General features: G+C 34.0%; 1 long non-coding RNA gene across 1 annotated transcript; it reads left to right on the top strand.

Annotated features, from left to right (window-relative positions):
- The first annotated feature begins 14,004 nt into the window (after nucleotides 1-14,004).
- Nucleotides 14,005-15,121, top strand: LOC141659651 (uncharacterized). The gene is made up of 3 exons (XR_012549849.1): nucleotides 14,005-14,164; nucleotides 14,250-14,307; nucleotides 15,078-15,121. It is a non-coding gene; the product is annotated as an uncharacterized LOC141659651 (long non-coding RNA).
- Nucleotides 15,122-16,457: the final 1,336 nt, after the last annotated feature.

The raw sequence follows: 16,457 nt of genomic DNA, 5'->3' as shown, positions 1-16,457 counted from the left end.
GTTGCTTTTGATTTTTGATGAAAATGATTTTACTTGGCTTGGTTGATTGGTTTTTGTGCTTGCTTTAGTCAATTACCTTCTTGCCCTTGGATTTGTGTGGTTACAAAGCCACCACACCTCCTTCCTTCCCATGTCATGCTTATGTCATCCTCATGATGTCATCCTCCCTTCCTTGTCCTCTTTCTATTGGTTGGATGACATCTTTCCCCCTAATCCCTTTGATTAACTTCCTAATCGTTTGCCTAATGACCGCTGATCTGTTATACGGTTCGCTTAACTTTCGTTCTCGTTTATCGTTTGAGGGATCATACCCGGGATCTTATTACTTAGGTTCCCTTAACCTTTCTCAATATATTATATTCCTTTTATGATCCTCTCCTATAATCCTTTAATTTCAATCCTTTTTATCCTGTTACCTTATACTCAATTCTTTCCGTATCTATTGGATTTCCGGGAAAAATTAAAGTGTTCGGATTTGGATTCTGACGATCTTTACATACACTTATATACCACATAGAGTACTAATAATATCCCATAAGATCAATAACAGAACCCCTACATAGCGTGGCATGAAAAGTTTTCTCGTTCAGCAAAAACACTATTCATAAGGGTTTCAAAATTTCTCAAAAAAAAAATTGGGGTTATTACAGTCTCCCCTCCTTAAAAGGATTCCGTCCCGGAATCAGATAGAAAACAAATGGGGATACTTTCTTAGCATTACACTTTCTAACTCTCGAGTCAATTTTCCACATTGTGGTTCTACCACCAAACTCTGCCTAGTTTGATAATCCTTCTCCTAAGCACTTGTTCCTTTTCACTCTATAACCCTTCCTGGTTGCTCCATATAGGTTACGTCGGGTTGCATATCTATGCGCTCATATGCCTCTATTTATCTGGCATCTGAATTACACTTCCTTAACATTGATACGTGGAACACGTTATGAACTTGCTACATGTTCGGGGTTAGGGCTAGCTCATATGCTAACTTCCCAAACGTCTTAATATATCCAAGGGTCCAACTAATTGTAGACTTAGCTTTCCTTTCTTTCCGAACCTCATCAATCCTTTCCAAGGGATACCTATATCATTACTAGGTCCCCTATTTCATACTCTTTATCCTTTCGTGTCAAATCAACATACTTATCATGTCCATCTTGGGCTACTACCAGCCGTCCTCTGATTAGATCTATCATATCCTTGGTCCTTTGGACTACTGCGGGTCCGAGCATCTTGCGCTCTACAACTCCATCCTAACATAAGGGAGATCGACATTGTCTTCCCTCAAGGATCTCATAAGGCGACATCTTGATAATGACATATGATCTATTGTCGTAAGATAACTCAATCCGCATTAAGTGATCATTCCAAATTCTTTCAAGTCTATTGCATGGAATTTTATCACAGCTTCTAGCACTATAGCTTTGGCGTCTCAATACCCATTCTTTTCCAGTTCGTAATCGCTACTACCTTCCGTTCCTAATATTATACCGGTTACACTTTTGCTCACTAGCGTTCTATAACCTTTTAATAACCACGTCAACCTTAGTATCACGAATGTGTTCCCATTCCGCATACTACCACCACTTTATTACTCCTTTTTCAGTTGTTTCTATTTTCCAAAATTTGATCAATCAAATAGAAGTAAAGGAATTTGTTGAGAGATCACTATGATCATGAACACTTGTTATATCGCATAGTTAGTACAGAAGGTGGCCAGTCTTTAGTACTTGACAAGCAATTAAACAATAGATGGTATCCTACTAGGCTTCTATCACACAGATAGATAGTCATTCGGCAATACCTCCCCTTCTGGAAGGGTTGTTCTTCTCAGCTTACATGAAATGAAAAGAAGAGAAAAGAACGAATTGAAGAGAATTATATATATGAAAAAATATACTGCCACAAAATATCTGGCTTGGAATCTACCTCTGAACTATAGAGGTTTGTCATAGAAGAACAAAACATCTATGTATTTATATCAACATCAAGTATTATAGCATCGCATTTCACGTGCTTAAATATTTTCGCTATCCCGTCCATCATTCTATGGACCCATGCTCTTCCTCGAGCTTATACATAATCACCTTTGAAACTCCCTCGACATCGAAAATCGAATCTGGGATCTCATTCTAGACATCATCGTTACTAGAGTTTTATGCTTGCACCGCAACCTTCCTCATATAGTAATACGACTCTCTTTTGATAAGAAAGAATAATTATTCACTAGGTAGATACTCTACTTAATTAGTCTATCAATGATAACTTATACACTACCACGACCCGATTAGGGGTACTCAATCTCAACACCCATTCCAATACAACTCTCATGGTTGTAATCAGCTCACTACTCGCAGAATCATTGCTGCCTTACTATGGTCCACCACTGACCCACTGTAGTCATTCATTTTCCATGAAGTCTTAATAGATAACCATACGGAGTCCATACATGTCGTATCAAATCCTTCTAAGGAGGTAACATAATCACCATTCATGATTCATGGAGTACACTCCTGATTCTGACATACATACATGACATGAAGCAGATAAAATTGCAGAAGAGTTTCAATCAAAGCAACGATAGCAGGTTAATACCATTCTTAATCATATGCCTTAAATAGAAGACTTACTCAAAGGTTCGTTTAGTCCTTTTGAAACATGGTCCAGGCTCATTCTCAAGATAGTACCTTCTAAGATAGATAGCCCGCTCATGGCGATTACACGAATTAAACCTTTACTAACTACTATTACGGTTGGGTATTGCACAGTTATCAGAAGGAATGACAATCTTCCAACCCAAAATACAACCATCACAGCTTTAACCATCATCACTGTATTCCTTTGGCACAAGCGCCTACAATTTTCCTTTTACCGTTAAAGTGTCAGCCACCTCTTTGGCCTTTCCTGATAGTAATAGTTCCTTACAGTCAATGTCTTTTAACCACCTTCAACTAAATTTTCTACCTCATTTCAATCACAGCTTATGTGAAGATGTTTTCCTTAAAATCTGATAAGTAAAAAAAAAATATCACCATTTTTCCATAAGTTATTGCCTCAATCTTTAGAGGTTAATCACTGTCACGACTAACTCTCAATCATACTTAGAACATCTTTTATCTTAGGTCCTAATTGCCCTGAACAATTTCGACCTTTACTGGTTCGATCCATACTTTCTCGTGGTTTAACACGTGCCCCACTTGGCATCATTATAATTATGTCATATTTCCTTTATCAACATTTTTATTCTTGAGAATTTCGAATATTTCCTTTCTCCTTGTAAAACCTCTAAGGTTATCGTTCAATCGTTCCTCCTGTATTCCCTATATACAGGGCATATCAAAATACCATTTACTAATACTAGAACCATTGTCTATATACTTCTGAAAAATTTCTCCACTGATCCTTAAAGGTTATTATTACCTTAATCCTTTCCAATTCATACTGTCAAAACTCATACTATCCCTATTAAGGGTGAAATGCCAACCTTTATGCATTCCCCTAGGATTCGTTTTAAGTTACCGATGTTCTATCCTTAATTCCACCTTTAAAAAGGTACAAACATCCTTCCATGGATAATTAAAGTCATATATCCCTGATAAGGGTGTCTTATTCAATCATTCCCACCTCGATAGTACATGTCTAATTTCACAATAACATCTGTATTCAAAATGGGGTCAATCAATATGGCCTCCAAAAGATAACAACGGTTATCTGCTTGTCTTGCCTAATTTGGTAACGATAACAAGGATGTTCTGGAAGATATTGGTCGTGTTCAACGTGAACTCCTTCTTAATAATTCCTTATTTACTTTTGTTGTTTATCTCAACAGTCACCTCACTGTTGGGATATCTTTCATACCTGGCGTCTCCCTTTCTGGGTATCAAGCCACCGGTCGTACATTTCCTTCTTGAAGGTCACTTCCTTCATCCAATTTTTCCTAATTTCTTACTTTCTTATCCCCTTAGTCTATCCGCGTCTCATTATTTATCCTTCGAATTATCTCAAGGTTTCCTCGAATCTTCCCAACTTACAGGGGAAAAATATATGTATCTCTTATGCCCTCAACCATCAATTTTAACTCATGGTGAATCACCCTCATCCTGACGATTACATACTTTTCTATTTCTATTGCTACGAGTCTTTAGGGTTTCCTCATACCCAATTCCTTTATCATTCCTCAAACTCTATTGCCTTTATATTCCTTTCCACTTCAGTTTCTTTTTATTTTCCTTTCTCTTATCGTTATTTCATGAACTAACACAACATAAGTATTGATTCCAAACATCCCCTCATTCTGGATTCGTGTCCTCAGAACGAATCTTGACAACTTTTACAACTTAGATTCATAATTTATCATACTCGTCTGCCTTTGTTCTGACTCTAAAGCTTTACACTATCTCCTTATCTTTGGGAATTACTTTCCCGAAAACAACTTACTGAACTTAAATCAGTTTATCATAACCTCTGGCTTCGTGCCTTCCTTGGCCTTTTACCAGCGGGTGGTCTCTCTCTTAGGAGGGTAAGTGACAAAAATAGTCTTTTGTGATTCGTCAATCATTTAGAATCTCAAATGATTCCTGTATTTCCTTTAGCCAGGCTCTTGCCTCGACTGGGTCAACCTGTTCCTTGGAACTCTGAGAGCTTAGCGACTTAAAGGTCATGAAAGAATTTCCTGCCGCATTGTCCCCTCAGGGTGGTGGTCGGGGATAATAGTCTAAGTTCTTTTTAGACAGGTCCATGAATTGCCGTATAGGAGTACCGTCTCGGGTCTCCTTTCCTTACTCGACTTTCTGTTTCCTTAGTATGAAATATTTCATCCTACTCCCCATAATTGGGGTCATCTTTTAATTTAAAATCCTCATTTTTCACTCAATTATGTCATGGGTTCCTTCTATCTTGATGGCGGCCTCCCTGACTATCACGTTCAGGGTTTGCTCTAAATCTTATTCCTCAAACTATGGCTCTCATCTAAGTTCTCATCCTTACGCTCTTGAACTTTCGGAACCCAAATTCTATAGGAATACCTCATTATTCCCTTATCATCTTTCTCGATATTAATCTTTTATCTAATTGTTGGCTCTCTGCCTTTCTTCATACTTTTTCTGGCACAATATGCTCTTTTCCAATAATTCGGGCTGTATTGCAATCTCGAACAGCTTTTCGGTACCGGCTCCGGTTACCTTCACTTCTATTTCCATTTTCTCAAAATCTCTTATAAACTCTCCAAAAGACATTATCATCTTGAGTCTCTCCTTTTTACTAAGGGCATCAGCCACCACATTGGCTTTCCCCGAATGATAAAGAATCTCCCAATCATTATTCTTGATTAGCTCTAACTGCCTCCTCTGGCATATGTTGAGCTCTTTCTACGTGAAAATGTACTAGAGTACTTATGGTTTGTGAATCTCATACTTCTCTCCATACAAGTAGTGCCTCAAACCTTTAGGGTAAAACTATTGCCACGAGCCTAAGCTCATGAGCGGGGATATCGAATTTCATATTACCTTAATTGTCTTGACATGTACGCGATTACCTTACCGTGCTACATAAGCACGCACCCTAAGCCCTTGTGCGAAGCGTCACTACACTTCACAAAATCTCCTTTTCCATCCGGCAACGCCAACATAGGGGCCATCACCAAGCTCTGCTTCAGTTCTTGAAAGCTGTTCTCGCATTTCTCTCTCCATTCGAACTTCTCAGTCTTACGAGTAAGCCGCGTTAAAGGGGCTACTATCTTTACAACTTGAACGAACCTCCGATAGTGACCGGCCAATCCTACCTCTGGTAGTCGACCAAACCATGGTCATCAATTCATCAATGGTCCTTTATCCAATCCTGTCAGGATCCTCCATGGGATCCTCCTCAACAACTATCCCTTCTAGGACAACATCCTCAACCGCTACATCCTCAATATCAACATCATCCGGTCCTGCATTAGGACACTCTATCGGATCCACAATCCGATCTCCAATTAGTAATAAAATATCATCGCGATGTTGTTCCTCAACTTCAGGGTTCGGAGTCCCGCTACCATATACGATAACGAACTACGCTTCTATCGCTACATTTATAAGGGTTCCCATAAGGGTTTTAACTGTCAGTACTACGTTAGGTAGTCCGACTATGAACTTGGCAAGAGTTCTTATTATCTTAGTGAACTTATTATCTTAACGTCCCATCATCTCTGAGGTTTATAACGCTTAGCTCTGATACCATTTCTGTAACACCCCCAGATCCGGGGTCGAGGATCCGGGTCGTCACGGTCTTTCTTTCCACAATATCACTTCACTTAATTAATAATAATAACCTTATGCTGTGACCCCACACTAACACACACCACAACCAGTTATAGTCTCAGAGATGAAATTTAAATAAGTACAAGTCTTTGAATCCACAATTTAAAAGTTATTACAACCCAAAATGATTACTTGATAACTTTACAGTTAATTGCCATTATCTGCCACAAGTTATAATTATACATAATTGATTCTCAAAAGTAGATGGTCTGATCTACAATAGATCTACCTCTGCAGCTATAGCAGCTACAACATCAACGGGAAGACGCGGGACGCTTCCCACGCGCTTGCGCTGGGTCTGCTGGAGTCTGGCCATCTTTCCTAACTGTTGTTGTGTGATGAAGAAATAAAGCAAGGGTGAGCAGCAAGCCCACCAAAATAATATGTATAATGATTTACAATATATGAGCCTACTCATAATACTCATGAAAGTCTTGGTCAAAAGAAATGAACCAAGTTTGATATCTTAATGCGATGAAGTTGCAAAATATTCAGTATATATACATATATACTTTTCAAAATATTGGAAGTCCTCTTCCATGCATAATATACACAAAGTCCCAGTGTATAACTATATAAAAAAATATCGTTGCAAGGTGATCTCATATATCTAACCTTGTTTCAACGTTTTTCTGAAAATCTTTGTCATTCCTAAGACAATTATTAATTAGATATAAGTTTAAAAGATGAGGTTACCAAATACCCCAATATACTTATATCTTTCCCAATACTACTTGAACTACCACCGTTCAAGTTATAATCAGTTTCAAAAGTTCATCACATAGATGAGACTACAAGACAAGATTTGAATAGATTCAATCTTTGAAATATTATTGAATGAAATAAAGTTACGAGATACTTTATTTAGTCCCGATATATATATCCACATATATATATCTCTTAAACATTTCCTGGAACCTCTATTATGTAAAGTATGAACAGAGTTTGAAACATCCAATGAATTTTGGAAAGGAAAAGAAAACCTTTGGCATAAACCAGATATCTTGCTGATCAGGCAAAGATACCCATAAGTAACCTTTTCTACTAGTAGATGGACGAATTCCCCACTGGTCATCACCCTGGTCATAATTAGGACCTTATGCTGGACTGCCACTCAGCCACTTATGCATTTGATGGACTCCCACTGAGCCACTTACACTATCATGGACGCCCACTGAGCCCATGTTGCTTATGCCGACTCAATAGATGGACTTACTTCCCGAACGATGGGCAAGTAATCAAGATATTTTCTCAAAACAGCAACCTCGTTGCGAATGTAAAATACACCACTGAGCCGGATCCCTCAAGTTTTTGAACGAGTATTTAAATCCCCTTTAAAAGGAAGATCTTAAATATAAAAATGAGTTTTGGGATCCGCTCTATCTTTTAAAAATCATTTTGAAGACTCGAAAACACTTTATAGAGTGTTTGGAGTAAAGCTGATTTAATGAAGTAAATCAGTCCCCAGAATATTTAGAAAATGACTGAATATTATTAATTAAATAATATTCCCATAAAGAATAATCTTTATAAAAATAATTGAAGTAAAAGTATTAAAATTTATACTTGAAACGAGTATTAAATAACCAAAGATATACTTATATGAAAGTATTATCTTCATTTGAATAATCGAAAATAAGTTTGATTATTTACACCTTATTCTTTAATAAAATAAAGAATATATTTCAGCAAATAATCGGAGTCATAGATCCTCAAATGAATATTCAAAAATATTCATTAAATAATATAAACTGAGTCATAAGCCCTCGAATGAATATTCAAATAATATTCAATAAATAATATAAAAGAGTCATAAGTCCTCGAATGAATATTCAAAATAATATTCATTAAATAATATAAAAGAGTCATAAGTCCTCGAATGAATATTCAAAATAATATTCATTAAATAATATAAAAGAGTCATAAGTCCTCGAATGAATATTCAAAATAATATTCATTAAATAATATAAAAGAGTCATAAGTCCTCGAATGAATATTCAAAATAATATTCATTAAATAATATAAAAGAGTCATAAGTCCTCGAATGAATATTCAAAATAATATTCATTTAATATAAAGGAGTCATACGCCTTCGAATAATATTCGAAATAATACTCAATAATAAAATAAAGTTTAAAGTTATCGAATAAACCTTATTCGATTAATAGTTTGGAAAAACTATAACCATATATATATATAAATATATATATATATCCATATCCATATATACAAAATGTACTCGGGATCCTCGACTCCCGGTTTTAGAAAATATTTTCACCTTTGGGTCCCTATACTAAGGGTATATGCAAGTTACCGCTATCCTCTAGCATAGGTATTATCAACTGAACCAACAGATATATATTCCAAGAATATGAAACAGGCATGCATATATACCATATCACATGCTACAATATATCGCATCATTTGCTAATTATCCAACATGCATCTATCGCAAGATAATGCAAATACATATATTCATCACAACAACAGTATAACGGATAGAATACTTGCCTGAGCGACTGGGGATTACGAATGGCTCGGGACGAGTCTGGTAACCTATAAGCAACAAGTAAGTTGGAATTAAACCAAAGTCACTTGTAAATCTATACTTTAACTAACTTAGACTCTAACGCTCGTTTTGCGCTCACTGATTCGCTTAAGTCACTCGGGTACCCTCGGCTCAACCATTTTTAATAATTTAACCTTTACGAGTTTTAAAGCGATTCCTTCGCGAGTGTCTTACCAACTTCCTAACACACTTACCATAAATGTTTCATACATTAATTAACCCTTTTTGGTCTTTAACCTATGTTTCAAAGTAAGGCGAGGGAAAAAGTTTCGTTCGCGAAACGCCGTTACTTGAAACGGTCGCTTCTCCTAAACCGTGCATCGGAATCGAACGAACTACATATCAAAACGAAGCTCGTAACATGAGCTATCTAAACATGGCAGTGGTCATAATCTAGCAGGGGGTTCTCGGGTCCTAATGCTATGCACAAAAACAGTCCAAAGAAAATCGGACGTTACGACGGCTATGTTTACGCGATTTCCCAATTTTAAACCATACAAAATCAACCACAAACCAACCTCAAATCCAACATACAACCAACATCCATCCTTATCACATCATAACAACCCCAACCAATTCAATTTAATCATTCATACTTATGCTTAAACTTAACTTTAATCATACTTAAGTTCCTTTAAATCAAAACCACAACAATTACCATTCCATTTCACTACCATTCCAAATCCCAAACTCTAAATCATAACAACAAGCTACAATATCAACCCACTAATCAAAATCATCTTATAATATATAGGAATCTAGGATTTGGAGATGGTATACCTTCCTTGAAGTGGTGGGTGGAGCTAGGAAGCCTTAAGAAGCTTGGAGAAGTCTTAAGAATGCTTGGATCTTCAAGAAAACCAAGAAAAGTTCAAGTTAAAAACTTGAAAACACTATTCATTGTCTTCTTCTTTGATTAAATGAAGAAGATTGAGAAGGAATTAATGGCTTAAACTCATGATATAGTCCTAACTAAGCATGAAGATGATTAGGGAATTATCTTACCAATTTAGGAAGCTTGGATCTTGGATTTTGAATTTCTCTTGTCTTTTGAATAGTGAAAAGCCGTGAGCAATGAAGAACAAAGCCTTGGTTGCTTTTGATTTTTGATGAAAATGATTTTACTTGGCTTGGTTGATTGGTTTTTGTGCTTGCTTTAGTCAATTACCTTCTTGCCCTTGGATTTGTGTGGTTACAAAGCCACCACACCTCCTTCCTTCCCATGTCATGCTTATGTCATCCTCATGATGTCATCCTCCCTTCCTTGTCCTCTTTCTATTGGTTGGATGACATCTTTCCCCCTAATCCCTTTGATTAACTTCCTAATCGTTTGCCTAATGACCGTTGATATGTTATACGGTTCGCTTAACTTTCGTTCTCGTTTATCGTTTGAGGGATCATACCCGGGATCTTATTACTTAGGTTCCCTTAACCTTTCTCAATATATTATATTCCTTTTATGATCCTCTCCTATAATCCTTTAATTTCAATCCTTTTTATCCTGTTACCTTATACTCAATTCTTTCCGTATCTATTGGATTTCCGGGAAAAATTAAAGTGTTCGGATTTGGATTCTGACGATCTTTACATACACTTATATACCACATAGAGTACTAATAATATCCCATAAGATCAATAACAGAACCCCTACATAGCGTGGCATGAAAAGTTTTCTCGTTCAGCAAAAACACTATTCATAAGGGTTTCAAAATTTCTCAAAAAAAAAATTGGGGTTATTACAGTTTCCTTAGAAAACATTACACCTTTGTCTCAACTCTTCAACTGAGTGCCTACTCATCATTTTCTGTTGTAGCAAAACCCGTTATAGTTATTTGTTACATATATCTTGTCAGAACTGTTTGTCAAGCTTCTTATTTTCATTGAAATAAGAAAACCATTATCTTCAATTTCCATGTTCAGGAATTTTCATTCTGAATAGCACAATGTCTTCGTTTTCTTCGAAATATCAAAATCATTATTAAAACCCGGAGAAAACTTGAGTCTACTAATACTTTCAGTACCATTAATTTAATATTTAAAAAAAAATAAATTTCCAAAATTTTTAATTTTCTTAGAAAATAAATTAATTAAAAATAAATATTTATGAAAAATTTAGTTTTCAACAATTTCGAATTTTCTTAAAAATTAAAATAAAACGTAAATTAATATTTAAGAAAAAATTAAATTTAAGAATTTTAAATTTTCTGGAAAAAATAAATAAATTAGAAATAAAAAATTTCCGAACTACAGAATTGATTAAGTGCTGGCGACCTTATATTTAAGTTGCGACCTGCGAACTGTAAGTTGCGACCCTTGATTGTCTTGGTGAATACACTTTTGTAGGTCACAAGTTAGTGTTAACTGGCGACGTCGGTTGAATAACCAAAACTAAACCTGACGATCAATTTCTTTCCCGCGCTTTACATCTTCATTTGCTATTTGTTCACTAGCTGCCAAACCTTAAGAAACCAACAACAAAAAAATGTGGCAGCCTTTTTTTTTGTTTACACATAATCAATCTGGTAGTACAAGAATTGGCAGCTAGTTGATTTCTTTATTTGATTAGCGAGTGTATATTGTTAACAACCCTGAAGCTGCCAAAGTGAACTGAAAATGGCAGTTATTAAAACAATTTGGCAGTCATTTAAAAAAAATAAGCAATCGAAAAATAAAATTTGAATTTTAAAAATTTTATTTACTAAAATTTAAATAATAAATTTATCTAACTCAAATTTATAAATTAAAATTTATTTAAAATAAATTCATAAAATAAACTTATTCAAGTTTAAATGATAAACTCATCTATACTATATTATAATAAACGAAACATTAAAAATTTGGTAATTGGTCGGTCGGTACTCGATAAAATTACTTACATGCCCTTACTAAATTGATATTAATATATTTTTAATTTATTTAATTAGCCTTAATAAATCGATAATAGATCATAATTTAATCAATTTACACGGGCAATCAATCATCGAACAGAAACCAACAACAAATCTGATTACTAAACATGCATGTTTCTAACTGGACTTCTAAGCCATGTACGTCTGGAGTTCGGAAGATGAAAATCGGTTCAGGTTTCATATATTACTGGTCATATATGCAATCAAATACTTTCCTTAATAGATTAACATTCATAATATATATTTATATATATAGGGGAAATGATCAAATAGAAACTAAAATTAAAATAGAAATTAAGAACCAATCTAAATCATTAATCATTAAATCTACCAAATCTAATGGTCTCCCTCTAGATCACCCCACCCAACTATTCTGCACCCTCAATTTCAGCTTTTCTCCTCCGTTTTTAATTTGATTTTTCCCGTCAAACCGTATGATTTTTTTAAAATCCGATTTCACTATATTTTTCTACATCTCTCAACGATCGATTTGCATACCATATATATTATATTTCGAATTAATTAAAAAAAATTATTTGATTTGTAGTTTCTATTCTAAATTGGTTTCTATTAGAGTAGCCCCTATATATATATATTAAATATGTATAACTACTTCGGGCCAAAATAAAATATTATATACTATTCAGACGTGCCAAAAATAATTATACTATCGAATCGTTTAAAACAAAATTCAAATCTAAAAATAATTCAGTGGTAAGTTTAATAGCCCGAGATAAAAAGAAATAATATACAATTTTCATTTAGGCTTAAATAATATTATACTATTGATATGGGCTAAAATAACAAATAAAAAATTAGATATGGTTAATTTGATTTTCTGCATCGGGCTAAAACAAAAAAAATAAAAATAATACTGATGCTGTTTAAATAAAGATTAATTTGGACTAAAATAAAATTTAAAATAAACTAAATATAATTACTTGGATTTGATTGATATAACATGTTTATAAAATTACGGGTTTTACTGTATGTGTATAATATTCATAATATTGTATTAAAACGATAGTGTCGAAATAAAATAAAACAACATGTACTATTCATCATGGCTAAAAAGATTTATATAATTAATTCAAGTTAAAATAAAGTTACATTTAAAAAACAGTTAGACGAACTAAGAAAAAATAATATATACTTTTATTCGGACTAAAATAAAATTATATCATGTATTCGAATTTAAACAAATTAAATTAAAGCTGAATATAATTAATTGAATTTAGTTGGTATAATAAGTTTTAGGCTAAAATAAAATAATGTATACAATTGATTTGGGTTAAAACAAGATTAAAATCAAACTAAAGATAATTAACATTATTGAACGAAGCTAAAAATCATCTTTTCACTAAAAACATACTTATAATTTATATACACATCTATAAATATCAATAAAAATATATATTTCAGTTAATAATATCTTTTTAAAAAATACATCTTATTTTAAAGATATTAGAAACATATTTGCATGTGTGTATATATTATCAAATCGTATATTTGTTATGGATAAAATACTAAGGTTATTATTTGCTGTATTTATTACTAAGATTCGGGAGCTCAAGGCCTTTAATGGCTGCTCTCGTGTTTTGTAATAACCCCAATTTTTGGAAAATTTTTGAAACCCTTATGAATAGTGTTTTTGCTGAATGAGAAAACTTTTCATGCCACACTATGTAGGGGTTCTGATATGGATATTCTGAGATTTTATTAGTACTTTATATGGGATATAAGTGTATGTAAAGATCGTCAGAATCCAAATCCGAACACTTTGATTTTTCCCAGAAATTCACAAGATACGGAGAGAATTGAGTATAAGGTAACAGGATAAAAAGGATTTAAATTAAAGGATTATAGGAGAGGATCATAAAAGGAATATAATATATTGAGAAAGGTTAAGGGAACCTAAGTAATAAGATCCCGGGTATGATCCCTCAAACGATAAACGAGAACGAAAGATAAGCGAACCGTAAAACAAATAAGTGATCAAGAGACAAGCTTGTACAAGAAGCCAGGGATTGTGACATCATCAAACCACAAGGTGTGGACAAGTGGGAGCATTATGACATGTGCAAGGTGACATAAGCATGACATGGGAAGGAAGGAGGTGTGGTGGCTTTGTAACCACACAAATTCAAGGGCAAGAAGGTAATTGACTAAAGCAAGCACAAAAACCAAGCAACCAAGCCAAGCAAATCATTTTTCATCAAAATCAAAAAGAAACCAAGGCATTGTTCTTCATGCTCTCGGCCAAAACAGAATCAGAACACTAAAACTGCTGTATCTCCTTCATTTCTCACTCAAATATTGTGTTCTATAGCTCATTGGAAAGGTATTGAGATGGCCTACAACTCTTGTTCACAAGTCTCGTCCAAATAATCATGGTAAGACCCTCATTTTTACAGTTCTTTAAATCGGACTTTTAGAAACTTCAAAGCCTAACTTTGTGTTCTTGATTTCTTTGGAAAGATCAAGCTTGTAGGAGGCTCCCTAAGGCTTCCTAGCAACTTAACACCTCCCAAGAAAGGTATAAACTTCAAACCCTAGCCTTTACTTTATTTGTTAGTAAGTTTAATGGTTGGTGTTGTGAAATGAGAAGCATGGATTGTGATTATTAGTAGTTTGGTTTGATTTGGAAGTGTTTTGGTAATTGAAGCTTGATTATAGTTCATAGGTCTTGATTGTGGTTGTTTGAGTTGAAAACCTTGGAGATTATGGACTGATGTGGTATGGTTTAGGTGAAGTTTTGTTGTATTGATGGTTATGAGTTGGTTGGTGGTTAATTGGAGTAGTTTAAACATTGGTAATCGCGTAAACATAGCCGTCGTAACGTCCGATTTTCTTTGGACTGTTTTTGTGCATAGCATTAGGACCCGAGAACCCCCTGCTAGATTATGACCACTGCCATGTTTAGATAGCTCATGTTACGAGCTTCGTTTTGATATGTAGTTCGTTCGATTCCGATGCACGGTTTAGGAGAAACGACCGTTTCAAGTAACGGCGTTTCGCGAACGAAACTTTTCCCCTCGCCTTACTTTGAAACATAGGTTAAAGACCAAAAAGGGTTAATTAATATATGAAACATTTATGGTAAGTGTGTTAGGCAGTTGGTAAGACACTCGCGAAGGAATCACTTTAAAACTCGTAAAGGTTAAATTATTAAAAATGGTGGAGCCGAGGGTACCCGAGTGGCTTAAGCGAATCAGTGAGCGCAAAACAAGCGTTAGAGTCTAAGTTAGTTAAAGTATAGATTTACAAGTGATTTTGGTTTAATTCCAACTTACTTGTTGTTTATAGGTTACCAGACTCGTCCCGAGCCATTCGTAACCCCAGTCGCTCAGGCAAGTTTTCTACCCGTTATACTGTTGTTGTGATGTAAATATATGTATATGCATTATCTTGTGATATTGCATGATTGTTATTAGCAAATTTTGCGATATATTGGAGCATGCTAATATGGTATATATGCATGTCTGTTTCGTAATCTGGTTATCTATCTGTTGATTTCAAATGCTTATAGTTGCATAATACCTATGCTAGAGATAAGCGGTATTTGAGTTTACCCTTAGTATAGGGGATAAAAGGTGAACATGTTTCTAAACCGGGAGGCGAGGCTCCCGAGTATAATATATATTTATATATATATATATTGATATAGTTTTTAAAACTATTAATCGAATAAGGTTTATTCGATAACTTTATTTTATTTAATGAATATTATTACGAATATTCATTCGAGGACTTATGACTCCTTTTATTTTATTATTTGAATATTATTTGAATATTCATTCGAGGGCTTATGACTCTTTTATATTATTTATTGAATAATATTTGAATATTCATTCGAGGGCTTATGACTCTTTTATATTATTTATTGAATAATATTTGAATATTCATTCGAGGGCTTATGACTCTTTTATATTATTTATTGAATAATATTTGAATATTCATTCGAGGGCTTATGACTCAGTTTATATTATTTATTGAATAATATTTGAATATTCATTCGAGGGCTTATGACTCAGTTTATATTATTTAATGAATATTATTTGAATATTCATTTGAGGATCTATGACTCCGATTATTTGCTGAGATATATTCTTTATTTTATTAAAGAATAAGGTGTCGATAATCAAACTTATTTTTGATTATTCAAATAAAGATATTACTTTCGTATAAGTATATCTTTGATTATTTGCTATTCATTTCAAGTATAAGTTTTAATACTTCTACTTCAATTATTTTATAAAGATTATCTTTTATGGGAATATTATTTAAATAATAATATTCAGACATTTTCTAAATATTCTGGGGACTGATTTACTTCATTAAATCAGTTTTACTCCAAACACTCTTTAAAGTGTTTTCGAGTCTTTAAAATGATTTTCAAAAGTTAGAGTGGATCCCAAAACTATTTTTATATTTAAGATCTTCCTTTTAAAAAGGGGATTTAAATACTCGCTCAAAACCTGGGGGATCCGGCTCGATGGTGTGTTTTATATTCGCAACAAGGTTGCTGTCTTGGTAAAAGAGTTTTTGATTACTTACCCAATATTCGGGAAGTAAAATTCTTGGAACAAGTTAATCCATTAACAGGCATCGCCTGGGAAATATCGGTGAGTTTTCCTTTCCAACTAGGTACGACTTCTTGGTGGAGCCGTATCAACAAGTTTCTAC

The sequence above is a fragment of the Apium graveolens genome, chromosome 5 (assembly GCF_009905375.1).
Source record: "Apium graveolens cultivar Ventura chromosome 5, ASM990537v1, whole genome shotgun sequence".
Classification (NCBI taxonomy): domain Eukaryota; kingdom Viridiplantae; phylum Streptophyta; class Magnoliopsida; order Apiales; family Apiaceae; genus Apium; species Apium graveolens.
This window is presented reverse-complemented; position numbering and strand designations above follow the sequence as displayed.